Source organism: Dasypus novemcinctus, chromosome 24 (assembly GCF_030445035.2).
Source record: "Dasypus novemcinctus isolate mDasNov1 chromosome 24, mDasNov1.1.hap2, whole genome shotgun sequence".
Lineage (NCBI taxonomy): Eukaryota > Metazoa > Chordata > Mammalia > Cingulata > Dasypodidae > Dasypus > Dasypus novemcinctus.
This window is the reverse complement of record NC_080696.1, coordinates 3,681,202-3,709,191: the sequence shown is the minus strand read 5'-3', so window position 1 is coordinate 3,709,191 and position 27,990 is coordinate 3,681,202. Positions and strand designations below refer to the sequence as shown.

General features: G+C 53.7%; 1 protein-coding gene across 1 annotated transcript in view; it reads left to right on the top strand.

The window, feature by feature from the left end:
* The first annotated feature begins 6,162 nt into the window (after positions 1 to 6,162).
* SLC23A2 (solute carrier family 23 member 2) overlaps positions 6,163 to 27,990 on the top strand; it is a 90,466-nt gene continuing 68,638 nt past the window's right edge. Inside the window, exon 1 of the mRNA XM_058287512.1 lies at positions 6,163 to 6,274. The gene's annotated coding sequence lies outside the window, so the exon portion shown is untranslated. The remainder of the gene's footprint in view (positions 6,275 to 27,990) is intronic.

Below are 27,990 nucleotides of genomic sequence, written 5' to 3'. Positions count from 1 at the left end.
TGACAATCTGGGCACAAAAGGCCTGAATTCCAAGTAACTGGAGACTTTATCAAAAACAAAGGGAATGAAATTTAATAGGGACAGAGGAGCCCAGGGAAAGACCGAGGGTGTGATATTTTGGCTGGAAGCCCACTGTGGGCTCAGCCCTATAGCCAGAGTACGCCTTTTCTACTAATATTTTTTATCTATAGAGAACTATAAAAAAACTTGCAGAAAACACGTCCACACCAATGATGCACTCTCACACCCACCTGGGTGGTAGTGGGGCCAGACAGGATTACCTTGAGTTTATTAGAAACCTTGAAGGTACGTTGGTTAAATGATTTTTCCAAGTCGCCCAGCAAGGCAGGGGTGGGGCAGGAGCCCTGGGCCTTTTCTCTCCAAAGCTGCCTGAGTCTACAACACATTTATCCTGGAATTAAAAGGATATTCATAACCGAACCCCCATGTCTGCCGTGTATACACATCCCGTTTCCTCCCTGGGCCCCATCTACCACCCCAGGACCTGCACCACCCCTGGACAGAGGCTGGCTTCTTTCCGGAAACCCGCGCTATTTATTTTTTTAAAGGTTTATTTTATTTACTTATTCCCTCCTTGTCGTTTGCACTCTCTGCTCTCTGTGTCCATTTGTTGTCTGCTCTCTGTGTCTGCTCGTCTTCTCTTTAGGAGTCACCAGGAACCAGGGACCTCCCATGTGGGAGAGAGGCACTCAGTCACTTGAGCCAGCTCTGCTCCCTGCTTTGTTGAGTCTCTCATTGTGTTCCCCTTTGTGTCTCCTTGTGGCGTCATCTTCTTGTGCCAGCTCGCTGTCTTGCTCGTCTTCTCCAGGAGGCACTGGGAACTGAACCCGGGAACCTCCTATGTGGTAGGCAGGAGCTCCATTGCTTGAGCCACATCCACTTCCCAGCCCCAGTTATTTTAAAACAGGCAACAGGGAAGCAGACTTGGCCCAGTGGTTAGGGCGTCCGTCTACCACATGGGAGGTCCACGGTTTAAACCCCGGGCCTCCTTGACCCGTGTGGAGCTGGCCCATGCGCAGGGCTGATGCGCGCAAGGAGTGCTGTGCCACGCAGGGGTGTCGCCCGCATAGGGGAGCCCCACGCGCAAGGAGCGCGCCCCGTAAGGAGAGCTGCCCAGCGCGAAAGAAAGTGCAGCCTGCCCAGGAATGGCGCCGCACACGCGGAGAGCTGACACAAGATGATGCAGCAAAGAGAGACACAGATTCCCGGTGCCGCTGATAAGGAGAGAAGTGGTCACAGAAGAACACACAGCGAATGGACAGAGAGCAGACAACTGGGGGGGAGGGAGGGAAGGGGAGAGAAATAAATTTTAAAAATCTTAAAAAAAAAACAGGCAACACGCAATTTATTGAATATCAACGTGTTCATTGGCCTTTCTTCCTCTTCAAGACCAGTTGTTGCATTTACTTAATAAAACCTTTTTATACTACGCGTACAGAAAGCGCACATGTCATCGAGCTGCTCGCTCAGCGGCATCCCACGTGCCGGGCACCCCCAGGGGACACGGACACGCCGGCACCCTGGAAGGCCTGCTGGCTCAGCACCGCTGCGGCAGCCACCGAACGCACTCGGGTCGCCGAGGCCGGGCCACGGTCACACGGCTCGAGGGTTCTGTCGGAGGGGGGACGTCGGGAGGCCTTTCCTTCTGAGCCCTGCGAGGAGGGTCCCCAGGGCCACCTGCTCCGGCCGGGGGGCCCAGGAGCGCCAGCAGCGCGGGGGGCGGCCTCGCTCCGCAGGGCTGTGGCAGGGAACAGAAGTGGACGCGGGCCCTCACCGTCCAGCTCGGGTGCTGGCGCGGCGCGGAGGAAGAGCAGGCTGAGGAGTCAGGGGGGCAGGACGAGGACCGCAGCCAGGCGGCCGCGGGGCCGGGAGAGGCCCCCGGGAGCGCGGGGCCAGCGGGCCGAGGCCTCAGGGCTTCCCGCCAGGCCGGCTGCCTCCATCGCGCGGCGGCTTGGAGGAGAAGCTCCGTGTGCAGGAGCAGTTTCCTAGGACGGGAGCCGGAGCCGGGTTGCCAAGGGACAGGGCGAGGAGGAGGGGGGGCCGGAGGCGGCTCTTTCCAGAAGCTGAGCTCAGAGGGGAGGGGAGGGAGGGGAGGGGCATGGGGTGGGCGGGGGTGCGGGCTCTGGAGAGGGGGGTCCGAATGCAAATGCAGAGCGGGGGTCTTCCGCGGGAGGTGGGAGAGGGGCCGTGGGGGCCGCAGGTTGGAGAAGGGGAGGTGGGGAGTGGATGCACCTCTCCAAATGGTCTCCAGGAAGCAGGCTGTTTGCTTAGTGGGGACACTGGGGGGGGGTCAAAGACCTTTGGGAGTCAAGGGGTGTCTGCGAAGAGCCGATGCGGCCAAGCCCCCGCAGGCCTGCGGGCGGCTGCCCCTCCCGGGCTTCGGGCTTCGTTGTGTCTTGCTGGGGGCCCTGGGGGCTGGATGGAGGGGGCTGGGGGAGGGAGGAGGGAGAGGGAAGAGGGAGGCAGGGGCTGCGGAGGGCGGGCGAGAGGCCGAGAGACCCTTGATGACAGATTCCTGAGCTCCAGGGTGGTCTCGGTGCCAGATTCGTGCCCTGAACTGGGGTTGCTGGGACAAGGGCGTGTGCCCTGAGAATGCTGACAGATGGGGCCAATCGTGCTCTGAAGAGAGAGACAAATCGGGGCTCCCCCTCACATCTGGAGAGGTCCGTTTCCCTCCACTAACACGGTGTTCATCTTCGCCAGGACAACAGTGGAAAGTGACACTGAGGCCCGCTTGGGCCCTCTTGGGGGACAGAGCAGACATGGTCTTAGGGTGCAGGCATCGGCCACCGAGGGAGCGGCTCCAGCCTTGGACCAGCTCTGCCTGCTCTGCCTGGAGCCCATGGTCCCAAGGCCACCCCCTGCCAGGCCCGGGGTCCCCCGGCCGTGCCTGCCCTCCGTGGGGCTCCCCCGCCCCCCAGCCATCAGCGCCCCGAGGGGACAGTCACGTAGCGCTGTCCTGGGCAGCACGTCTCCCCAGTGTCAGCCTGGTGGTCCAGATGCCCTTTGACTACGTCCAGATAACAGAGTATTCTTTGGCCATAAAAAGGAATGACGCACGGACACGGGCTGTGGTGTGAACGAACCCTGAAAGCAGCAGCTGGGGGGGGGGAGCTAGAGCAACAGCCGTGGAGAACCTTCTGGACAATGCAGGGGGCGGCGGGGGGGGAGGGGGCGCCGGAGCAGCCCCTGCGGAGCTGGGGGACTCCTGGGGGGTGGGAACGTCCTGCAGTTAGGTCGTGGTGGGAGCTGGACCACCTCCTGGGTGTACCTGAAATCACCGACGATCCCGTGGGCCGGGGCTCCCTGCGCCGCCCACCCGGCGCCCCCACCCGGTGAGGCGGTGGGTTCGGTCGTCTGCTGTTTGAAGCGCTGCTGCAGTGAGCATCACTGAACATGCAACGCACAAACACGCAGGCAGGTTTCCAGACTTGCACCCTCCCGCGCTGCCCCACACCGGGGAATACCCCGGAAGGAGACAGGTGCGGAAAAGGCCAGAGCCGGCGTGGGCAGGGCTGGGGGTCCACCGGCTACCCCAGGCGCCTTCTCAGAGTTGGGCGAGGGGGCCTGGAGAAAACCTCGTTTTGTTTCCTCTGCAGGAAGGTCTGTTAAAAGGCACCTTGGTCCTGTCTTACCCTGAGGAGGCAGCCCGGAGGGGCAGCTGGGGGCTGGGCAGGGCAGGCCACAGGCCCCGCCTCCTGTGCCATCCGCGGGCTAAGAAGGGCTTTCACAGGTGAGCACTGCAAGTTGAGCTGGTGATAGGGAGCGCAGCTTTGAACTCCGACTAGGTGAAGTGGTATACCTCCCCGCAAAAAAGCTTTCACTCTCATTAGTGGACCTGTGCTACAAAAGGATTACACTCGATTACCATTACTGTGTTTTGAATTCCATCGATAAAAATTTGTGGAAATTTGTTTTCTCACCTGTTACATAAGTACCTACATCATACGTAACAGCCTTGTTTTGCCTCTTGGCCCAGTAAACCTAAATGATTTACTCTCTGGGCCTTTACAGAAAAAACTTCCTGACTCCTGGCTGGGACTCCAGAGAGCAGCTGGGAATAAATTTTGGAAAGCCCCAGCGCTGTTTTAAGATGGAATAGCCCCAAGCTACAATTGCCTTTCAAAATAACACAGGCTGGAAATGATGACATTGCAATCAAATTAACCTGGAAATGACGAAATTGCAACTCAATTAACCAGGTCACAAAACGTTCTTGATATAATCTACTGATTTCATTAGAGAAGTTAAGGGTAGAATAAAAAACTCTGCCCGTATCAGTTGTAGTAATCATAGGAAAATGGTCACGTAGTTTCTGAATTGATGATGATAAAAATAATTATAGAAAGATAATGACATGTATTGAAATCTACTAGATCAACAAATTATAAGTACTGCGTGCACCGAATAGGCCCTTTATACATATGCGCTCGTGAAAGTATCACAAGAATCCTGCAAGACGGAAGGTATCGGCCCCTGACACCAGCTCCAGTCTGCCAGCAGTAAAAAGTCATACTTTGTCCAGAAAAAAAGCAAAAAAGCGTGAGACCAGGCGGCGAAGGGCCTTGAACACTATGCCGGTTCTCTCTCCCCAGGTTCCTCCTGGCCGGGAGTCCCGGGGAGTTCTCAGGAGGGGTGTGAAGCGGTCCCCTGTGCTTGGGGCTGGTCACAGGGACAGCCCTGGGAGATGGCTCTTGGGGCCAAGAGACCAGGAAGAGCTGGTGAGGCCGAGGACGGGAGAGGGGCCACTGCCGGCGCCCGCTGGCTACAGGCAGCTGCTGGACTTGGGGCTGAGGGGCAGGGCCCACACCACTCCAGGGGCTCTGGGGTTAAAACGCGAGAACCCAGAGGAGCAGCCCGTCCCGGAGGGGAGAAGGGAGCTGGCAGTGGGGACGCCGCGGCGGGCAGGCGTCCTGGCCCCGGGCAGGGAAGGCCGGGTCTGGGGAGGCATGTGAACCACGCGCGGAGCGGGCCTGGGCAGGCGGTTTGAGGACAGAACGTAAGAGCTGGGAGGAGGGAGGCGTGAGGGTTGCCTGGCGTTCCAGCGTGAGCAGCCCACCCTCTCACTCGCGGTTGGGGGGTGGGGGGTGGGAAACCCAGGGCAGGAGGCAAGGCCCGGGGTATCATGCAAGAAAAGGGTTCCACACGCAGAAGGTCCAACAGTTAACGGGAAAACAAAAACACACACAAACAAAACAGTTAAAGGGATAAAAATGGGGACGGGATGGACTTAAAACCTCGGAAGGTCTTGACCTTGGAAGTCACCTCTGCCCTCCCAGAAGATTCCACATACTGCTCAAAAAAAAAAAAATAAAAATAAAAGAAGGCTGGCTCGCTGCTGCGGGCCTGGGGGGCGCTCGGGGCTGGTCTCAGGATCTCCCTCCATTGTTTTCCCCCCCGGGGCTCTAAGCACGTGGCCTTGCCCCGCGTCCGAATTTTACAAGCTCTTCTATTAAAAAGATACAAACTGCAGGAGTAAGTCGGGCTCGCATGCGGTGGCTCTGAGACGCGGAGCCCCCGCGCGGTTTATCGACTCGGCGCAGGTGTGGGCCTCGCCACTCTCCACCCGTCCTTGGGATGCGGGCGACACCACCTGGACCCCCAAACTGCCTAAGGCGAGCCGAGGGTTCCGAGGGTAGACCTGCTCCTCGCGTGGAGCCGGGCCCCACCCTCACCTCCCTCGGGTGGGGGGGGGGGCCTCCGTCCGCGCCTCCGGCGCCGCTCGGGGGTCGCCACGGGGACCGGTTCCTCGTAGCCTCGAGGCGAGCGGCGGGACGGGCCCGGGAGCGCGGGCTCCCGACGGCTCAAGCTGCGTCCCGACCCGGGCTCAGCACCGCTTGGGAACTTGCCAGAAACGCCTGTTCCCGGCCGCTCGGCGTCCTCCGGCGGGCGCGGGCGTCGGGGGCGCGTCGGGGGCGCGTCGGGCACGCGGGCCGAGCCTCGTGGGACAGCCCGGGGCTGTCTCCACCCCCCGAGGGCGCTGGACCTCCGCGGCCGCCCAGCCCGCAGCCCGGACCCCCGCGGGGAGAGCGGGGCGGCGCGCAGTGCGGGGGCGCGGGGCGGGCCCCGCGGGCGCCCGGGGCGGGGGTCGGGGCGGGCCGGGGGCGGCGCGGGGCGGCGCGGGGCGGGCGGCGCGGCTTCCCCGCCCCCGGCCCGCCCCCTCGCGGCGCCATTTTGCAGGCGGCGGGCGCGGGGAGCGGGGAGCGCCGAGCACTGCGGCCGAGCGCGCCGCCCGGACCCCGCGCTGCCCCAGGTGAGGCCCGCGCCGCCCGCCCCGGGCTCCCGCCGCCGCCCCGCGCGCTGTCAGCGCCCGCGCCGCCCCGCGGGGCCTCCCCGCCCGGGCCCGCACCCGCCCCGACCCCCGGCCCTCGCCGCCCTTCCGGGCCCGGCCAGCCCCGGGCGCCCCCCGGACGCGAGCTCGGGCGCCCAGGCCGCGCGGGGGTGGCGCGGGGACCCCGGGGCGCGGGCGCCGCCGCGGGCCGTGCGCTCCCCGGCCGGGCTCCCCTGGCCCCTGCGGGCGCGCGCCGGCCTCCCGCGCCCCCGAAATTGGGGCGGCGGGCGGGGCCCTCCTCTCCAGCGAGGCTGCGCCCCGCCAGCCCCGAGCGCCCGCCGCGACCCCCGCCGCCTGACCCCCGGGCCTCGGTCCCCCTGCGTCGCTGCCTTCTGGTGAGGGGGACGGACACCCCGGGGGGATGCTGGAAGCGCGCGGGGCTCGCTCGGGCCCCCGCGCCCCCCGAATGGGGGCTCGGGCCTCCGGAAGGCTTTAAGCGGGACTGGTGGGCAATTCCTGCCGGTCGGGGCAGAGGGCCAGGGGGAGCGGCGGCAGGTGGAGGGACGTCGCGGGGGGCGCTGGGGTCGGGGCCTCCTTTCCGCAGCGCGGGGGGGAGGGAAGATGCTGTCCCCGGTGACATTCAGCTTCTCCGCAGGGGAGGCCGGGGATGCGCGCGGGTTCCCGGCCGGCTCTGAGCTGTCACTGCTGGCCATGTGACCGCCCCAGCTCGCCTCTTCCTCCCTGAAGCGGGGGGCGAGAGCCGGGGGCGGCCTGAGCGTGCTGTGCGGATGGCTTGCATTTCAGCGCGCGCGGGCTGGGACCCCCAGCCTCGCCCTTGCCACTGGTCTCCCGGCCTTTCACCCTCCGCCGACCTGCTCGCCTGGTGCCCGGGGTCCCTGACGCCGGGACGATTTATGCAGGGCCCTCTCGGCTCAAAGATCCGGCATTCTGCACCCAGTCAGGGTCTCTGGTGGACGTGTCACTCCGTTCTCTTTTCACGCATCCAAAATGGACTCGTTTTGGGGCCGGGTCTCTTAAAAGGCCAGCAGTGGGCGAGCATCGTAGGCCCTCTTGGCACACCTGTGGAGGCATCCAGGTGCCCTGCCGCCTACCTGTTTCACCTGGCTGCCTGAGCCTGCGGCATTTGCTTTCTAGACCTGTTTCCCTTGCCAAAATGGCAAGCTACTTCTTTCTTTGAATTCCAGGTCATTTCTCTTTTGGTTTCTTTGCTTGGAGGATGAGTGACTTTTTAAGAAAATAGGTATTTGGGGAACTTTTCGTATCGACAGTTTTTTTCCCCCCGCGACCCTTTGTGGCAGTTGTGTTTTTGGACTGTGTCACAGTCAGGTCAGCAGAGTTTATTTAAAAAATGCTTTTTGAAGTACTTGGCTAGGGTGTGTCTCAGGCCCTGGCTGGGTAGTGCCGCGCCGCCTATGACGTTTGGGTTGCAAAGGCTTCTGGAAACTCGCGTAGCGAAGTCTAGCGAAAATGGGTCTTATGTCCTTAGGGGCAAATGCAGGTAGCCGAAGTCTGTCTAGCCATTCATTCGATGCCAAGTACTGCTGGACAAATCCTTGCTGCGAAAGCCCAACCCCTGCCCCCAGAGAGCCAGGGTCTCCTTTGCGGGGTGCCCGAGTCCTGCCTTGACATTGCCCTCCTCTCCAGTGCCTCTGAAGAAGTCCCGGGATCCACCTGGAGACCGATTTCTGGTACTGCTGGTGGCTTGTGGAATTTCCCCATTTTGATTAAGGGAATTAAGATTTTAAAAAATTTTGTATTTTGGTTTCAAGCTCTATTTTTGGGGAGCAATTGTAGGTTTACAGCAGAACCATGTAGAAAGTACAGCGTTCCCATGTATCCCTCAAGCCCTATTAATTTGTAGTTCTTTATACTTGTAAATGAAAGCTTTTTAAAAAAAACTTTTTAAAACTCTTCTAGGCGTTTTAAATTGAGTCATTTTACAGTCCTTCCCTGACCCGTTTCCAGGCGTTGTGCATAAAACTCGCGCAGCCTATCAGCCGGTTCCGATGTGGGTTACCTCTTTAATTCCTTTTCTCGCTCCGTGCCCCCCCCCTCTCTCCAGGCCCCCTCGGCCCTTGGTGGGAGAACCTGCCCGGCTGGGCCCCGGGCGCCTCTCGCCCGGCCTCTCTCTAGCACAGTTTCTCTTGTTGGCTCTCCCATAATTGAGGTCTGCTTGCAGCTCAGGCTTTCTGGAGGCCTTCACACACTTAGTGCATTTATTGAGTGCCTGTTGTGTGCGGGGCAGTGTTCTTGGTGCTGGGGAGCCAGGGGGAGAGCCCCCTCCACATGGAGCTTAGGGGAGGCAGACCGGGGCCTGTGTGCTGTGAAGAGGAGGAAGGCGGCAGGGTTGGGGGTGGGTGTGGGGTGGGAGCTGAAATTTTAGGGGAGGTAGACAGGTCGGCAAAGCCACGTGGCTACCTGAGGGGGGCATTCCTGGAGGGAACTGAGAGGCTATGGCCCTGAGGCAGAGGGAATTCAGATCGGAGGTCAGGGAGACCCTGGGGCCAGATCGTGGGAGGCCAAACCGGTCCTGTGTGTTTTGGTTCTGGGAGAGGTGGGGCCACTGGGGTTAGGGTCAGCGGAGGGCCCGTGGGCAGCGCTCTGCGGGCTCCTGCTGCCGGCAAAGAGACTGAAGGGGAGGAAGCAGCCAGGTGGGAGCGGTGGCCACACCAGGGTGACGGGCGAGGGGGGAGGGGGTGGGGGGAGAGACTGAGCAGCACTGATAAGATTTGGTGATGGACCAGATGTGGGGGTGCGAGTGGAGGGGAATGCCGAGGCTTCTGGCCTGAGCGGGAGGAAAGTGACCGCTGCCCGAGATGCCTGAGCAGCTGGCTTGCGCACGTCGCTTGGTGCCAGCTGGACGTGCCGCCGGGGCCGCGAAGTGGCGGTGGGTGTTTGGGGGTCCTGCCTGCAGGGGCACGTCTTCTGGGAGTTTCTTTTTTTATTAAATAGACATAATAACCCCTTTGGCGTCAAATTTGTCCAATTCCTAATGAAAACCAAAGAGATTTTCTATTGAGTAACAAATCCTAATCTTTATGTTGGTACCATAAAAGAGACATATTTTTAAAGGAACTAAACACGTTCTTTTACATTTTTTTTAAAGATTTATTTTTAATTTGTCTCCCCCCCGCCCTTTGTCTGCTTTCTGTGTCCATTCGCTGTGTGTTCTTCTGTGACCGCTTTTGTCCTTTTCAGCCCGACCGGGAATCTGTGTCTGTTTTTGTTGTGTCAGTTCTCCAAAAGTGTGTGCTGCACCATTCCTGGGCAGGCTGCACTTTCTTTCGCCCTGGGTGGCTCTCCTTACGGGGTGCACTCCTTGTGCGTGGGGCTCCCCTACGCGGGGACACCCCTGCGAGGCAGGGCACTCCTTGCGCGCATCAGCACTGCACATGGGCCAGCTCCACACGGGTCAAGGAGGCCGGGGTTTGAACCGTGGACCCCCCATGTGGTAGACGGACGCCCTAACCCCTGGGCCAGAGTGGCTCATTCTGAGTTCCCCTCCCGGGCCCCTGGGCCTCAGGCATGGCCTCGGGCTGGGCCCCCGGGCCTTCTGTGGACGCCGCCCCCGTGAGGGCTTTTCGTGCCTGACCTGCACGTGCAGCCCCCGTGGGGTCGTGTGTCGAGGCCTGGAGTCGAGCCTGCAGAGAAGGCAGGCGTCCGAGTCTGTCGGAACTGCCCTCCGAGGATCCCCAAAACCCCGGGAAGTGCGGGGTCCCCCGCCCCCCTCCACGCAGGGACGCCTGAGCGGGCGCGTCGTTGTGAGGCGCTGCATCCTGTCGTGGCGGGTGGCTTCGGGCCCGCCGGCCTGCCCTCGACCGATGTCCTTGTTGGTCACTTCCCCCCGTGGCCTCGGTTCTCCAGCGCTGCTTCCCGGGAGCTGGTGGGGGCTGCCTGGGCCCTGGCTTTCCCTGCTCAGGCCCCGGAGGAGCAGCCCTCGCCCCCGGCCACCCCCGCGCCCTCGGGCATCCCGGGCACCCACAGGAGGCCGCCCGCTGCCCTGCGGGGCGTGGAGCCCACCCAGTCGAGCCCTGTCTTCTGAACCGACTGCAGGGTGCATGCTCAGGTGCATGCTGCCCTCTGGAGCCCCCCGAGCAGCAGAGGGGACAGGGTCAGCCACGGCCCCCGGCTGCAGCCGTGGCCCCCGCGGTGTCACACCTGCTGTCCTCACACCTGCCAGGCCAGGCGCTTGGGCTGCCTTTTATCCACGAAGGGCCTGGAGCCCGGGGGGCTTGTCCAGGTGGACCCCCGTGCTTGGAGCCTGGTCTCAACGCGCCAGCTGGACCGCGTGGGAGTGCGCCCCGTCTGGGGTAGGACCCTGCTGGCTCAGGAGGCTGGGGGTGGCCTCGGGGGAGCGAATGCCCTGCTGGCCCCTGTGGGGCCTTTGGCTGCTGCGGCGTGGGCAGGGGCGCTCCTTGCCAAGGCCTCCGTCCTGCCGGGCGGACTTGACCCCAGGCCCCTCCGACTGCCAGCCTGGAAGTCAGACTCCTCGAGCCTCGCCTCCTTCCATCTGCTTTTCAGGGATTGGGGACTGTGGGTGGGGTGGGGTGGAGAAGGGGGACCAGCCTTCCCGGCAGAGCGGCAGGTGCACTGACGTGGAGGGGCGCTGGAGGCTGAGGAGATGATGGGGCAAGGGTCCGCGGGGCGCAGGGGTCCCTGGCCCCGGGATGTGGGTGGGAGTTTTGTCTGCAAGGTCGCAGCGTCCGGGAAGGGAACGGCTGGTGCAGTGGAGAGCAGAGCGGAGGGTGGTCTGGGGGCTGGACGGCCCCCGGCCTGGGGCCCACTCCTGACCCCGCCCGTCCTGCCTCGAGTTCTTCTCTCAGTCCCCCCTGATTCTGGGGACCCTGCAGACACACCCCAAACCCCTTCCTGGTCCTCCCGCTTCCCGGGAGGGGCTCCTGCTCTAGTGGCTGTGTACACCCACCTCGTCGAGGTTTGGGTCGACTTTTCCAGTCTGGACCGTGCTTCCATCACAGGAAGCTGGGGAGGCCCCTCCATGCGCTCCTGGCGCAGAGCGCCCCACGCCCTAGCGCCGCCTGCTTGCTTGCTTGGGATTCAGCCTCAAGGTTGCTCTGCTCGGCCCCCTGGCCTCTCTCAAGGCTAATCAGCGGGCAGGGGGCCGACGACTTTTGCCTTCCTGGTTTAAGGTGGGGTTTAAGGCGGTATCCCGCTTGCAGGTCAGTTTCTGTGTCTGACCTGTGCCTGTGATGAGGGAGCTGCCTCCTGTTTTGTGAGTAAAGTTTTATTGGGACACGGCCCTTCGCATTCCAGCGCCCACATGGCCTGCGCTGTCATGGGGGCCTCTCCAGGAAACGGTGGCTGCCCCGCTCTACAGCGGGCTGGGGGTGGCGAGCAGTGCCGGAAACCCCCCGGTCGTGTTTTCTTCTTGTGAAGCGGTCTTCATGTCTTAAGACGCCGCTCCACGGACTCGCCCCCACGTGCGGCTGGGAGGAAGAAGCGCATTTTGAAATGTAAGGAGTATAAGGAGCATTAGACCTCTGAGACTTATTTTACCTAAAACATCATGGGAATTTTGTATTTTAGTCTAGAAACCTCAGTGCTTGTTTTAATAGGAAACGTTTTTGCTCCTTAATCTTTGAGTAAAGTGGATGTTACTTGATCTGTCGTTTGGTTCTTAGCTTCATCCCGTCTGAGAACTATGCTATCAAGATTTTCTGTTTTTTTTTTTTTTTGTCTTAAGTTGCAAATATTTGTCCTATGCTTTGAATTTTACGTGTGGTTTGAAATTTGATACTATTATATATTCAAACCTGTCAGTCTTTTACTATGCCTTCTCTAAGATCTTATACGTTTTCTTAGTTCTCTGGTTTTTTTTTTTTTTTTTACTGTTTGACTGTAATTAGTCTAACATTTGAATTGTAATGTGTTATGAGATAAAGATTATTTTTCCCCAAGTAATTTCTTTTCTCATGAACTTTTTCAGCCTTTTCTTAACTCCTCATATGTTGTCCTCTTCGATCTGCTGTGACAGTTGTATTCCATTTATCTTTATTCTTTTGTCACAATCCTGCTGTTTTAATCATTATAATCATTTTATGGTAGGCTTTATTATCTAATAGTGCTTATCTCAACTTTTTTCCCCAGTATTTTTCAGTTTTTAGTTTCAAAATGCTTCTCATGGGAAACTTCACTAAACATATAAATTATTCTTTAGAGACTTGTCCTTTTTGTAATATTGATCCGTCCATGGACAGATTTATGCAGAGTTCACCTATCTCAAAATTTTCTATTTTTAAGATTTGTTCATTGCTTTTTTTTTAAAAAGATTTATTTTTTATTTATTTCTCTTCCCCCACCCCCAGTGGTCTGCTTTCTGTGTCCATTCGCTGTGTGTTCTTCTGTGACTGCTTCTATCCTTATGAGGGCACCAGGAATCTGTGTTTCTCTTTGTTGCGTCATCCTGCTGTGTCAGCTCTCCGTGTGTGCGGCACATTTCTGGGCAGGCTGCACTTTCTTTCACGCTAGGCGGCTCTCCTTACGGGGTGCACTCCTTGTGCGTGGGACACCCCTGCGTGGCACAGTACCCCTTGCGTGTATCAGCACTGCGCGTGGGCCAGCTCCACACCGGTCAAGGAGGCCCGGGGTTTGAACCGCGGACCTCCCATGTGGTAGACGGACGCCCTAACCACTGGGCCAAGTCCGCTTCCCTGTTCATTGCTTTTTATTATAAGATACTTGCTGTTCAGAATGAGGCTGCCTCGTCACACCGTTTCCCGGCACAGCGTCCCGTGGAGAAGGCCGCTGCTGCCCGCCTGGCTTTGTGCGTGACCTGGCTTTGGAGGGGTGCTGAAGCCGGGCCTGGCGGGATGAGAAGGCGCTGTGCTCACACCTGTGTCCCAGCGGGGCTTCCGGCTCCTTCCGGCATGTGCTTGGTGGCCGAGGGGCCCCGTGCCCGGGGGGTTCTTCCGGCCGGGCTTGGAAGTCGTCCTTTCCTCGGGTCTTTCCATCTGTCCCAGGTGCCCGGCGGGGGCGCAGCCCTCCTGTGCCCGGGAGGAAAGGGAAGCCGTCGCCGCGCCGCCCCCAGACCCTGCCGCCCGCCTCGTTTTTCAGGGTCTCCCGAGTTTCTCACGTAGCGGGTCTCAAGAGCCGCCAACGATTATGTTGTGCTTTGGTTTCCCTTTCTATGGTTTCCAGGTCCTTTTTCTTAGGGAACTGTTTAATGTGATGGCGGTTCTTTATTTTTCTTTTACGTCTTTTAAGGCTGTATCAGAACTTGAACCCGGGACCTCGTACGCGGGAAGCACCCGCTCCCCAAGAAGCTCCTCCTCTACAGGTCTCTTCTCCACATTGCAGTGTCAGAGCTGGTTTTAAAAAACTGGACCAAAGCTGGTCACCTTGGCATTGACCTTGGAATTGCACAAAAGTCCTCGGTAGCGCCTGCCCCTTCCCCTGTGGTGCTTGCCCACGCAGGCTCGGTTTCCTTGCAGATTTGAGGATGATTGCACATTTCTCGCCACAAGGAGTTAGGCTCCCCCTCCTTCAGGCTCCCCCCAGCCCCCGCCCACACGCGTCCCTCGAGGAGTTCTTGTCCCGCTGCTCTTCCCGCGCACGCCAGCGGACGCGCCCTGGCCCGACTCCCCTCTGCCCCGTGCCCCTCTTCCCTGGCCCCCCTGCTTTGGCTCCCTCTGCCCCTGCCCTGGCCCCCCCTACCCTGGCCCCCCTGTGCCCTTGCCCCCTGTGCTCCTGCCCCTTGTGCCCCAGCCCCCTGTGCCCGTGGCCTGCGCGCCCCCAGGCTCTCCTCTGTGCGCGTGGCCCGCCCGCCCGTGGCTGCTCTGCGAGCCGGGGCTCGAGCACTCGCCTAGCTGGGCTTCGGCCGGTCAGTGCTGCCCCTTCCTCGTGGTCCTCCTGGCAATTCGATGACGCTTGTGGTTCCCAGCTGCTGTCAGGCGCCGAGGGGCTGGGCCCTCTTCCCTGGACCGGCCCTAGTGGGCCATGAGCCCAGGCCAGGCCCGGCTCTCTCGCCCCGTGCCCCCGCAGCCAGCAGAGGTGGGCCGGCTCTCTGTGCCTTCCTCCTGCCCTCACTGGGCTCGGGGCAGAGGGCAGAGGGCAGAGGGCAGAGGGCAGGGGGCAGGGGGCAGGGGGCAGGGGGCAGGGGGCAGGGGGCAGGGGGCAGAGGACAGGGGGCAAGGGGCAGGGCCAGAGGGCAGGGACAGGAGGCAGGGGCCGGGGGCAGGGCACAGGGGTGGGGGACAGAGGGCAGGGACAGGAGGCAGGGGCCGGGGGCAGGGGGCAGAGGGCCGGGGCAGGGGCACTTGTCATTGTGGTCACTTGGGGTCACTCTTGAGAGGCTTTAGGAGCGCTGGGGGTCGCGGGGGGTTTGCAGGTAGTTGGAGTTTGATAGTGCCTGTTCAGACGCTGAGAAACCATTTATTAAGGGAAGAAACGGGCTGTTCTTATCAGCCAGGGACGTGGTGTTGCCACCACAGTTGCTGCTGGGCTGTGCGTCTACCCGCGTCATTTTGCCAGGAATATACCTGGAGCGAGCGCTCCTTATCGGGTCCTCAGGTGACAGACGGCGGGGGCCCCCGTTTTTCCTGAACTGTGTGTTTCTTACTATTCCGTGTGTCACGTGGAATTAAATGCTCAGTGGAGGAGAGGCCTCTTTAATTTTTTGAAAATTGTTGCAATGTAAGCATATGGCAAAATTACTTTTAGTGACTTACTTTGCATATGTATTTTTGAATCTTGAACTTTTTACCCCCTAATTACACTTTAAGTAGCGCAAACAATGAAAAAACAGTTATTTGTTTTTTTCTGGGTAAAATATTTGCAGCATGACAAAGGGTTAATGTCCTTTTTTATAAGGAACTCCTTCAAGATGAATAAGGAAAAAAAGCAAATGCCTAGTGAAAAAATAGACAAAAGGCCCTTGCAGTTCCTAAAAGAAAGAACTGTAGAAAAATGGACCAATTGAAACCAGACGCCAGCCTTCGCACCTCAGCTTTGTAAAAGTTCACTCATTTGCTGTGCCTACGTGTTTTTTTTTAACACAGTTTTATTCTTTTTTTGTGCTTTCTCAGTTTCTGTCAGTTTTCCCAGAAAGAATTAGAAAACTTTCCCATTCCTCACTTCTTATAATGAAGGTTAAGAAGTAACTGGCCTGTGAATTTGTCTAAGCCTGACGTCTTTTTTGAGGATAGTTTTAAAATATTATTTTTTATAATTTTCTCCATTCTTGTCATTTGTTCCTTTTTCCCAAAAATTGTTTTCCTTAAAAAATTGCCCATTTCATCAAAATTTTCAAGTAACGAGCTTCTTTTGTGAGTTCCTTAAATAAACTAAATACGAAAGTGTGACACGTCAGCAGTTTTGGGAAGACATTCTTTCCGTATTAGGGTGGTATCCCGTAATTCTAATTGTAATTGAAGAGGTTCTTCAAGTCTGGGCTGGGTGCTCCGTCAGCCTTTTTGGCATCTGCCGAACGCATCGTGATTTAGCATCTCGGAGATGCTGGCCTGTGGACGGCATTTGCCCTGGGGTTGAATGCTTCCTGCTTTTGAGGCGTCCACGTCCCTTTTAAGGACCTGATGACAAGAGTTGGTGGTAGATGTTAAGAAATGGTAAAATACGAAGGTGACAATTCTTTGTTACCCTCCCTCTGTTTTTTGGCAAAGTTTTTCTCTGTGAAAGCAAAGTCTGGAAACCACAGGATCTGTTACTTTATGAGCCCCGGCTAGGAATACAGGGGGCGGTCTCTTGTGAGCGGCTTTGGCCGTGGCCTTGGGCCTCGGGGTCAGCTGCCCCTTCCCGGGTTGGCCCTGCCTCTGCTCCAGGCCGGCCTGGAGGACGCGGCCGGCCCTCGAGCCCTTCCTCCTGCTCTCTTTACTCCTTTCTCAAAATGCATTCATGTTTTCCCATTAGTCTAACTCCTGACGCAGTCCCTTGTTGGTCTCAGGTGACGTCGTTCCAGACACTCTTCTGTCACCTTAAAATCACTTTGCAAAAACAAATCTTATCCCTTCAGCATTTTCCGTGATTTGAAGCTATTAATAAAAATGACGTTTTGTTAATTTACAGCTTTACCTTCATGGAACTTTTCCTTTTAAATTAATACTTACTGTTTTTTTTCCCCCAAGAATTTGCAAAAGAAGCAAGTACGTGCTGGAAAATAATTTGAATAGAGTTGTCTAAAGCAAATTGTGGAAGTTATGCAACCTCTTACCCCCATTGCAAGATGGTTTGTTCTTTTGGACACACAGATATATTTATAATTGTTTTGAATAAAAGTAGGATCATACTATACAAATTGTGAAAACTATATTTTCCAAAGAACAATACATCTTATTATAATTTATTTATCATAAAGTAGAACTTTTTTTTTTTCCAAAGGAGGTACTGGGGATTGAACCTGGGACCTCGTGCATGGGAAGCGGGTGCTACACCTGCCCTCTAGAACATTCTTTTAAATCTCCTTTGGTTACTTTCCTTTTTTTTACATTCTTCCTGTTATTCGTCTTTTCAACTGGTTCGCAGTGATCAATGTTGCTTTTGTGCCTTTCTTCTGACTTTGTAAATTTTTAATAAACCTAGCTTAAAATAGGTTTATGATCCTGAAGATTTAATTTTGGATAATCCCTTTTTTTTGGCTTTGTATACAAAATATGTTTTAGAAAAAAAACCATCATCTCCATACACAGTCTAATCACAACATAATTTTTTTTTTTGGTCCCAAACAGCAAAAGACCAATGTTCAGTTTCTGACATTTCACCTTTAAAAGTCTGGGCTCCCTGCAGGCTTCTACAAGCCTGGCTGGCGCAGGTCTGACAGCGCTCGTGCCGAGATGCTAACGCTCCCTGGAGCAGATGGTGGAGATGAGAGAGAGCCCCATGAAGCGTTCCTCCAGGAGCCGCGGTGGGGTCTGGCTGAGCGGCAGCCCTCTCGAGTGCTGTTACTCATCGTTGAGGGCCAGGGTCGTGGCTGGGTGCCACCCGAGCCAGGCTCCACGGGTTCCTTTCCTCGTGGGAAAGTGTGAACCGTGGTCACTGGATAATAACACGGACCTCTGTACCTATCAGTTACGCAGCCTAACACCTAGAAGGACGCAGTGTGTTCAGAGGCCCTCACATGTTGGTATGTTTAAGAGGCTTTAAAGTCAGGTGATGTTCCAGTAAGTAACCCCCACAGGGCCTCCTGGACTCGTGGCTGTCTTAAAGCTGCAAAGAGGAGTGCGCCACGGCGGGCGCCCCTGACCTGCGCCAAGGCGCTCTTGACCGTCTTGCTTGGGCTGCCCATCACCTCTCGCTGCCCTGGGCCCTGACCTCGCGTCGTCATACCTGTGTTGAGTGGGCCAGGTGGGCGCGATGTCTTAGGGTTGGCGTGACGGTGGAATAGCGTGCCCGCCGTGCTTCGCGCAGTGTCTGATGGGCGTGATGGAATGTGGACCTAGAAGGCCGCCAGTGCAGGCAGCCTCCCGAGCGCAAGGCTGCCTTCATGGCCTTCCGAGATGCCTCAAACAAAACGTTGTGTGCAGATGGAGAGCTGAGTTTTAGGGCACTAAGGGTGCAGACTCAGCGTGGCCTGGGATGGGCCAGAGCCTCCCATTGTTCCGAAAGAGGAAGGCCGTAAGATAGCACGTTCTAGAACTGGGCAGGGCGGAGTAAAGAGCAGACTGTGTGCAGAGGGCTCCCGCTGGACGTGGTGTTGGGTTCTCTTTTATTTAGGACCCGTGTGGCCCTAGCTAGGTCTTGACCACTGTCCGGATCCCGTGCAGCCCTGGGCTCCCGCCTCCTGCAGGGCAAGGGAGTACGCTCCCTGTAGTGGAGGGCGCGGGCCAGGGCTGCGCCTCGCTGTGAGGCGCGTCTTAGCAAAACCTTCCTAGCTATGTGCTTGGCGTGGAGCTGTCCTAACAGCCCTGGGTAGTGGTAGGACGCCCTTGTGCTTGACCTTGGCCTTGGGGCTTGACGGGTTTAAATGCGCAATCCTGAGCATTATGAACTGTTGGGTTAACGCCAAGGATAAGGCAGGGAGTGCGGTGTGGTCTGGATTCTCTAAGTGGATTAAATTAGGAAATACACAGGCACAGGCTTGCCTTTGGCACTGGTTACATGGCGGGAGGTCATGGTATTTTCAGTTTTCTTTCCGTGCTTTTGTCACTTTTTCCATCAGGAGACACTTGTTGGGTACCTCTTGCTCTGGGTGGTGGGTGTGGGGCAGGGGTGGGGCCGGGGGGTTGGCGAGGAGGCGGAGACCCGTCTGCACCCTTTTCTGGCCTCCTGCTTTCAAGCACCAGTTTAGCTGATGAGCCCAGCAGGTAGGTGTGCGTTTCTGAGGAGCGTTCCTCCTGGTTGGTTGGTTGGTTTTCCCCTCTCCCTTCTTTCCTCTCACCCTCTCCCTTGCCCCAAAGCTAATCTCCTTTTGACGGTGTTTTTGGTTATTTAAGATTTTTTTTTGCTGTTATAAAAATACTACACTGTAATTTCACATACATGTTTTAAGGAGAATAGTCATTAGTATATCCCAGGGGTAAAATTGTTGGGGCAAATGCATAAGACTCTTAAATTTTGATAACTAATGGCAGATTATTATTCCGCAGAGAAGCTGCAAACCTCTGTACTCGGTACTGGTGCATGCTCTCACACAACTTGTAAATTTAATGTTAAAACAAAATTTATTCAGGGTGTAAAATATATCAGTGTTACACCTATTTATTTTTAACTTAGGTACAATAAAATTTACTCTTTAGGTATACAGTTCTAAGAGTTTTCACATAGAAGGGATCTTTCCTTTTTTAAAATATTTTACTTACATTCTCTAATAAAAGCAGTTTATGCTTCTTGGTCATTTTAAAAAAACACAAAACTTAAATTCCAAAAATTTGGAAGAAGAAAATACCCTCCTTGGTCCTACCATCTAATGATATACTAAGAACATCTTTTGATTTTTTTTTTCTTTTTTTCATTCTTTCGATGCAGTTTTTTTTTTAAGCCATCATAATCAAATTGCATGCATTACGTTCTTTTTTAAAGATTTATTTATTTATTTAATTCCCCCCCTCCCCCTGTTGTCTGTTTCTTTGTCCGCTTCTGTTGTCGTCAGTGGCACGGGAAGTGTGGGCGGCACCATTCCTGGGCAGGCTGCACTTTCTTTCACGCTGGGCGGCTTTCCTTATGGGGCACACTCCTTGCGCGTGGGGCTCCCCTACGCAGGGGACACCCCTGTGTGGCAGGGCACTCCTTGTGCGCATCAGCACTGCACGTGGGTCAGCTCCACACGGGTCAAGGAGGCCCGGGGTTTGAACCGCGGACCCCCCATGTGGTAGACGGATGCCCCAACCACTGGGCCAAGTTTGCTTCCTGCATTATATTCTTAAAAGTAACATTTATGAATGACGGAGGTTTGGGAGCAAATTAAACGGGCTCCCGGCTCTCAGGGTTTCCGTCCCCGCCTTTGTGTTTCAGTTCACAGCCCCTTTCTCCGCGCACCTCTTTCACCAGGCTCCTCTCTCAGATCTCTGGTCGTCGGGGGCCCACATCAGATGGACATGCCGCCACCACTCAGCGTGTCCACCCAACCGCTTTCCTTCCTTCGTTATTTCTCAGAGACCCGTCTTCTCAAGAGGTGGTCTCCACACCACGCCTTCAGCTTGTCTGTGTTTTCCTTCGAGGCCACTCCCTCTGTCCGTGCTTTCTGCGCGTGGCCTTCCTTCTGCTTGGGTTGACTCGTGGCCCCGGAGCCCCCGCCTTGGCCTTCAATCTCCGGGGGAGTCTCCGCTCTCCTCCCCTGCGTGGCAGCGCCGGGTTTGATGAAGCGGTGTTGGCTTCACGTTTGACTTCCGAGGTGCCTCAGACCCCGGCGGGGTGTGTTGGGGTGGACTGGTGGACTGGGGCCGCCGTAGCGGTCTCTGCCTCGGGACCCTCTCCACCTTTCAAGGCCGACCCCCAGTGCCACTTCCCGGAAGTCGTTTCTGACCATTCAGGCCTTGAGGTTGGTCTCCCTGAGCTCCCCGGATTCCCGTGATCTGTAGCGCCCTGTTGGACACTAACACGCCTTGCCCGGTTTTCCCAGCCTCTCCAGCGGGACGCGTGCTCCGTTCCTCCTTCCCTTTCCCTCTCAGCGCTCAGACCACGTGGCGGTTCAGGAAGCTGGCAGGGTGGTGGTGTATTCCATGTATGTGGCTTCATCATAAAGATTCTAAAATAAAATATTACGGTCTTACTAAACTGACAAGAGAAGGCCTTCTGGCGCCTTTTTCTCTGTCAACAAGGACAGCAGGCGACAGTCGCTGCCTGGCTTTCCCAGCTGAGAGCACCACTTGGCCGATGCCTGGAGCTGCAGGTGGCATCAGGTTCTGATTGAGGCGTGCGTTAGATGTTGAGGGACTTGGGTGAAAGCTCTACCCAAGCCTTGGAGCAGTGAGGAAAAATACCTCTCTTTTCAGCAGCCGGTTTCTGGTAATTCTGGCGTTTTGGGTTTATGTAGACTCCATGTGCTTTTAACGTCAGGTCTTACTCTCTGATTACCAAGGATTATATAAAAATGTTACATTGCTTATAGTTTGATCAGTAGCAACAAGAGAATTAAATATTTACTGGAGAAACTGGGTAGTTTCAAAAACCCGTGTAAACACGGTGATTACAGAGCCTACGTAAGATCAGGAGGGACGATGGGATAGTTGTGTAATAGTTACTATGAGAGATTCCAAGCGGGTTAGACAAATGCTGGCCTTTGCAGTTGGACATGTTTTTAAATCAGTGTGTTAGTGTTAGATTAAGATCACCTGTTTGCAGATTGTCTGGCTTTCTGTGTAGCATGGATCTCGTCAATAACTTTGCCCCTTTGCTTCTAAAGATGCTTTTTTAAAATCCATCCGTTTAATTGTAGGTTTGCCATCCAAAACCAGAACCTCAGCCTTCTGGATTTGAGGTGCGTTCACCTCGACGTGCCCAGTGTTGTATCTGGATGTCCTGTGCTGGCTCTGGGCTTCCGGGGAGAGCCCCTGGCGCTGGCCGCACGCGCCATCTGCTGTGGCCTCTCTCACGCCTGGCATCCCCGGTCCTTCTCCCGGTGCTGGAGCTGTGGGAAGTGAGGCCATGGCACCTGTCCCCCCACCGCGGCGCGGGCTGCAGCGGCCGTGTCGGGTGGCATGTGAGGTTCGTTCTGGCGACTGGCCTGAGCTGTGAGGCCATGCCTGTGCGTGGGTGCGTATGTGCTTGTGTGCGTGGAAGCCGGCGGAGGCTGCTCAGTGCTGTCGTGGCTGTGTGCTCGCCAGTAGCAGGACCTTCCCTCTCTCCCGGGGGTCCATGCTCTCTGGGCCACCAGGCGACTCAAATGGGAGCCACATACATGCTCTTAGCCAGCTGCATTCAAAAAGTAAAGCGAGGTCAAATTAACTCGTTAATGTTTAGTGTATAATCAATACAGAAATTACCATGGCAATGTTTTACTTTTTTTTTTCTTTTTAAATATTAACTCTGGTATGTATTTTGCACTTAGCACATTTCAGGTGCTCTCTTGCCATGTGGAGCTGGTGGCTCCAGCACTGGGCGGCACAGCCCTAACCCCACAGGGCTCTGTTTGCCAAATAGGTTTGCAACATCTGATAGAAAGTTTTCAGCACCTGAGCTTTGGATTTTTTAGTATTTCGTAATGTGAGTCACTTTCGTTTCAGGGACTGTGTAATGATAAGCACTCTTAGTGGAATGATGTTTCTAGCAACTTCCCCATTCATTTTCCTTTCAAATTTAGAGGTTTCCCATTGTCTGGAAAATGCTCTGAACCAGTTCAACAAGTACATTGTATTGATAGGCAGTATTTCTAGATGTTAATTCATTTATGACTTGTTTTGAGAAGAAGAAAAAATTTACACTTTAATATATTTTTTAGTAATTTTTTTCTTTTACTCAGAAATCACAGATATTAGTTCATAGTTTTGGACGAGTTAAGGTTGGGCTGCAATGAATGTTCTTCACTTATTTTAAAAATACAGAATTGATGACTTTGGAAAATAGGAAGTGCAATAGCTAATGGTAGATACGATTACCTTTGGAAGAGTTGAAATCTGAGAATAAAAGGGTCTGAGGAGATCCAGGAGAATCAGGAATGCCCGGCCCCTGGCTGTGCAGTGCTGGAAATCCTGAGCTTTTCCGTTTTCCAGGTACCTGATGCGGCTGCAAGTCCTGGGACCGGGCTTCGGGCTCTGCTGCTCCTGCAGGGGCTGTTGGCTGTACTGTACTGGGTTTCTTCAGCGCTAGTTTTGAATGCTTTAATTTGATTTTCTAGTTTGTTGTGCATTGTAGAAAAATATAATAAGAACAAAAAAACTCCCATCCATCATCCTATCATCTGGAGATAATCACTTAACGTTTTGGTGTTAGTCCTCTATTTTTTTTTTCCCACTAAAAATGAGGTTATAATGTATGCCTGAGAATCTGCTTTCCCTCCACTCAGTGATTCACTCGGAACGATATTTCCACGTTAGTGAGTACTTTTGTTTTCAAGGTTTTTAAATCCCCATGGTATTCTGTTAAAAGAATGTGCCCACCATTTAATTAACCTAGTCCCCTATTTTTAGACTTTAAGGTTGTCATGTGTTCCCCTCTCTCCGTTTTAGATTACTCTAAGCACTTTTATTGAACACTTTCCTAATGAAAAACTTGAGCCTATTTAAATTATTTTGTTAGGATAAATTCCTACCTTAAAGAGTAGACTTTTGGGTCAAAGGATGTGTATATTTTTGAGCTTTTATTTGATGTTGTTAAATTACCTTCTAGAAATGTTATGCCAATTATTACTCTCCCTAGCAGTAAATCAAGGCTCCTATCTGCTAAAGGGACATTAAAAATTATGTAGTAATTATTATGATTTCATGAGTGAATTACAAATGATACATTTTAACTTTATGCCCTTTTGGATTTTTCACTTTTTTTTTTTTTTTTAACAAGAAAGCCTGCACATGATTATCCTCCCACCAGCAATATAGGGAAATCATGTGAAAGCAGAGTCTTGACAACACTAGGCATTCTTAGAGCCGAGCGGTGAGTTTTAGGTCTGTGCAGCCCAGTGGTTAGGAAGTCAGCGTGCGGCCCTGGTAGGTGCTGGCTGCACCCACGGCATGTCCTGCCCTCTGCAAACGCTTCCTTTTTTGCTGGCCAAAATGTTGGCACCAAATATATTCAGAAAGCTGTGTGAACTCGAAGTGGAGGATACTTGGTGTGACTTAAGGCCATCACTTTTGCAGTGAACAATCTGATTTGCTGAGCATTTGGTAGCCAAACCGCAAGCTGAGCTAGGAAGGTGGAGGGTACTGGAGATTGTGTCCTACAGCCTCAAGATAAGGAGAGGCCAAGGAAGGCTCCTGAGATTCCAGCAGGGAGGGGGATGGATCCAGCAGGGAGGGGGATAGATCAGCCCATCTCCCCCCCCCCCCCCCCCCCCGCCACGGCGGAGCCACATCTACACCCCTGTCTTCGAAGAAAATGCAAACCCACCCCCTGATCTAGAGACTGGGTGCTCTAACTGCACCCCACATTGCAATGAACGGTTCCTACCAATAACCTTGGTAGGAAAACATTTAGAATTTTTACAACAAATGATTGCCTTATCTCCTCTGGAATAAAGTGGGTAGTGATCTATGCAGATAGTTGCCATTACACAATACAGCTGGGGTGGGAGGGCAGGAAGTGGAGGGAGTGCTTGTCATGACTTACCCTCTTAATGAGCTGAGAGGTGGAGGTCACAGTTGACAGTACAGGAGCCAAGTGTGGGATCGGACGGAAACTGCTGTGGGAGGACGGAGAGGGTGACTAAACGTACTGGCATTTAAAGAAAACAAAATCAAGGGTCCAGCTGAGCCCAGAACCCATAAACGTGTAGTGGAGAAAGTCACCACACTGTCTGGATTCTCTCCAGCAGAGTTCGACAGACAGAATACAGACTCGGGAGAATTCAAGTGGGACTGAGCCACTGAGGGAGCTTGGCAAGCTCTGGGTTCACCCAGGTCAAAGAGTAAGGAGGTTGAGGTGTTGGGATGATGACAGTCACACTACTAAATGCGGAGTCCTCAGCAGGTAAACAGGGCCACGAAAGGAGAAGCCAGAGAGTCCCAGAGGGTCTAAGGAACAAGGTCTGCTGCAGGAGAGCACAGGAGAGCTGGGAGGACGGCGCAGGAGAGCTGGGAGGACGGCGCAGGAGAGCTGGGAGGACGGCGCAGGAGAGCTGGGAGGACGGCGCAGGAGAGCTGGGAGGACGGCGCAGGAGAGCTGGGAGGACGGCGCAGGAGAGCTGGGAGGACGGCGCAGGAGAGCTGGGAGGACGGCGCAGGAGAGCTGGGAGGACGGCGCAGGAGAGCTGGGAGGACGGCGCAGGAGAGCTGGGAGGACAGGGCGTGTGCAGAGAAGGGACACTCCAAGCTCGGAATTCCAAAAATGCGGCACTTCTGGGTGATGTGAGCAGAAAGTCAACCTCTCTGAAGGGACGGAGAGGTTGAAGGCCACCAGAGCCATCAACTCAGGCCGTCCAAGATGAAGCGAGAAGACACAGCAGAAAGAAAAGTAGCAAGCCCTTTCTTTTCTTTCTTTCTTTCTGGAAAATAAATGACACCTTCTACCTACTTGAGTGTGTGTTTTCCCCCTTTCAGGCTTTGAATAAGCTTAATTGTTTGAGGATTCTGGTAGCATTACTAAAACAGAAACGTGAGCACCACCACAGGTGGAGGCGAGCACCCTTGTTCTGGGGAGGAAGACATCGAGGCCCTGTGGCTGATGGCTCTCTTGCCCTCGTACCGCTGGGCGGGTCTAAGAGGAAGGCTCCGGACGCCCAGGGAGGCGATGGTTCCCCTCAGCCACACCCTGGCGGGGTCTAGTGGAAGGATGCAGCCTGCGGGGTCGGACACTCGTTTGTACCCTTGTAGCCAGGGCCTGGCCTATGTCGTCTGAATCAGGCGTGGAGGGATGGATGGGTGGCCGGCCTTCAGTGTCTGCCAGAGAAGCCCACCAGCTCCCGACAGTCGAGGGAGCGGTGGATTTACTCATCTTACCGAGATGTCCTCGTCCCTCCGCAGGAAAGTAACGTGCAACCCTCTGTGCCCCCAGGTTTGAAATATATACTGATCCAGTTCTTTTGGAAAATTTAGTGGCTGGGATTATTTGAAATAGGACTCTTTATGCCAGTGCTCTTTTCAGATTTTCTCTCTACATGCATTTTTTTAGGGTCTAGTTTTGACTGCTCTAATATACCCACACTTAAAATAAAATCTTTCTCATGAATCTGGCTCCTTTTCCCACAATTCCTAGAGTATTGATTGATTAATATCACCCAAGATGGCTGCTGGGTCCAGTGGGGGGGGGGGCTTGCTCACTTCCTCTCACATCCCATTGGTTAGAACCTTGTCATGTGACCACATCTGGCTGTGAGGGAGGCTGGGAAATTTTGTCTTCATTTAGTTGCTTGTCTGCCCAGTTTAAAAGCAAGGATTTTATTAATTGAATTACTGACTGAGAGAGAAGGGTTCTTGGAGACGCCTGGTGGTCCCCGACACCTCTGCTAATGGAGCATAGAAGTTGTCACTTTAGTGAAACAATGGATACACAGAAATAAGTAGGATGTGAAATAGAATGCGCTTTAATTCTCCTTTTGTGTGTCTGAAATTTTCCAAAATGGCTTTTCAAATCTTTATTTCTTAATTAAATATACTGTTAACACTAGAGGGTGCTGTTAATGCATTGGTTCCCAGTGCTTCTACTTTTTTTTCAGATTGTCTTATTAGAAAATTGGAGTAGATTTTGTCCAGCTGATAATCCTAAATTTCTTTTGCTGTTTTACTCAGTTTTACAGTATATAGCATTTATTTATGAAAGAAGTAAGATAATCACCAAATATGTAAGGTTTTTAAAATATTTTCGATTTTGTTCATAAAGGGAAAACAAATTAGAATTTACACCGATCAAATTAGATATTTTGATTACATAAATATTTTTGAAGAATTAAACTTTTCCCCCTATATTTGTCCAAGTGTCGTCCTCTATGTTTTTGCCCTACTTTCTGTCCTGAATTTAATAACCTTACACAAGTGTTAAGAATTGAGCTGTTATTAATAGTTTTTCTAGTACAGTGGGTGGGGCATGGGCAGGGGGTACGGAAAACTAGAAGAGACGTCTGTAATCACAGTTTATAGAGATTACCAAAGTAAACTCCTAGGTATATAGCCTTCTATTTTCTTTGCATACTTGTACATGTATATATACGATACTCTAAAAAAAAAGGAAGAATCATGAGTTAGTGTTAATGTAGAAGATATTTTTGATATGTTCATTTTGTAACTGGCAACCTTTCTGGAGTATTTTCTTCTGTTTTTGTAATTAAAAGCCACTTTCTTTCTCAGACAACATAGTTTTTTAAAAACTAATTTCTCCTTTTCAAATAACTGAACTGCAAAATCTTTTTCTCTTACATTAGTTAGGCCTTCCAGAGCAGTCTTATCTAATGGCGTTCTAATCTGACTCTCTACTCTTGAGCCTTTCACGGACCGCCCTCAGTGTTGTCCTTAACCTGATCTCATTGGTTATTGAACATTTTTAGGAGAATACACTAATGTGCTAAGAACGCTTTTCAAAAATTGTTTTATCAAACGCCTGTTTGCTTTCTGTTGATGTGGCAGTTTTTCCTCCTCCTGCCTCTTGACAGGAGCTATCAGGCTAGCTTTCTTCTTTGTGCTCTGTCAAGTTTGCTATCAGGATAGTGCTGGATTTTGGAAGTGTTTTGACAAGCTGTTCATCCTCTTCCAGGGCTTTGGAGTCGCCTGGGTACCACGCGACGTGCCTGTGCTGCCGCGTGTCGCGATGCCGGCCCGGGAAGCGCCTGGGCGGGTGGCTTCTGGAGCGAAGCGTCCCCTGGAGGGGCTCTCAGCGCTGCCAGTCCTAGCGCTGCTTTTCCAGCTAATTTTCTTTCTCCCTCTCTTTAACTTCTTCTTAAAATACTTTTTTTTTCTTGTTTAATTGTAAAGTTATTTTTGCAGTTTCATTCTCACCTTTGTCTCAAGGATAGTTTGGGGGAGAAAAGTTAAAAAATTTCGACCTTGTGGGACTTGTCCGTTTGGTAACTATTTTTACTTCTTTTGGCAGTGTGGTTGGACAGTGAGAAATATAAATATTCCTTTTTCTGTGTGGGGTTTTAAAGTATCATTGTGGCATGGTAAATGGTCAGTTTCCACAAATGCTCTTTAAAGCCACTGAAGAAGGAAAGTGTTTTCTGTGAGGTGCGAAGTTGGACGTCTGTTAGGTTAGCCTTATTCATTATAATGGTTAGATTTTCTAATCAGTACAGAATAAAATAAACTTGGGAGCCAGCCTGTGCCCACCCCTCCAACCCTCAGCCCCCCCTTGATCTGGAGACGTGTGTTTCTGAAGTGATAGTTCTTCTGCATTTCTACCAATTATGGGCATTATTCAGTGAAATAATGTTTAGAACATAAAGGTTGTATTGGTATCGTGATTTTTTGCCTCAGCAACGTAAAATGACCCTCTTTTACCCATTTAGTATTTTCTGGCATGAATTCCATTGCCTAACATTAAAATAGCAGTAAGGCTGCGGTAGGTAATGTTGCTTTGTTTTCCTTTCTTTTTGTTTAAAATCTGTTGGGGAAGGGTTTTTTTTTGTTTAGTTTTAATTTTTAGTTTGAAATACTTTCAACTTACAGGATAGTTACAAAAATAATACAAAC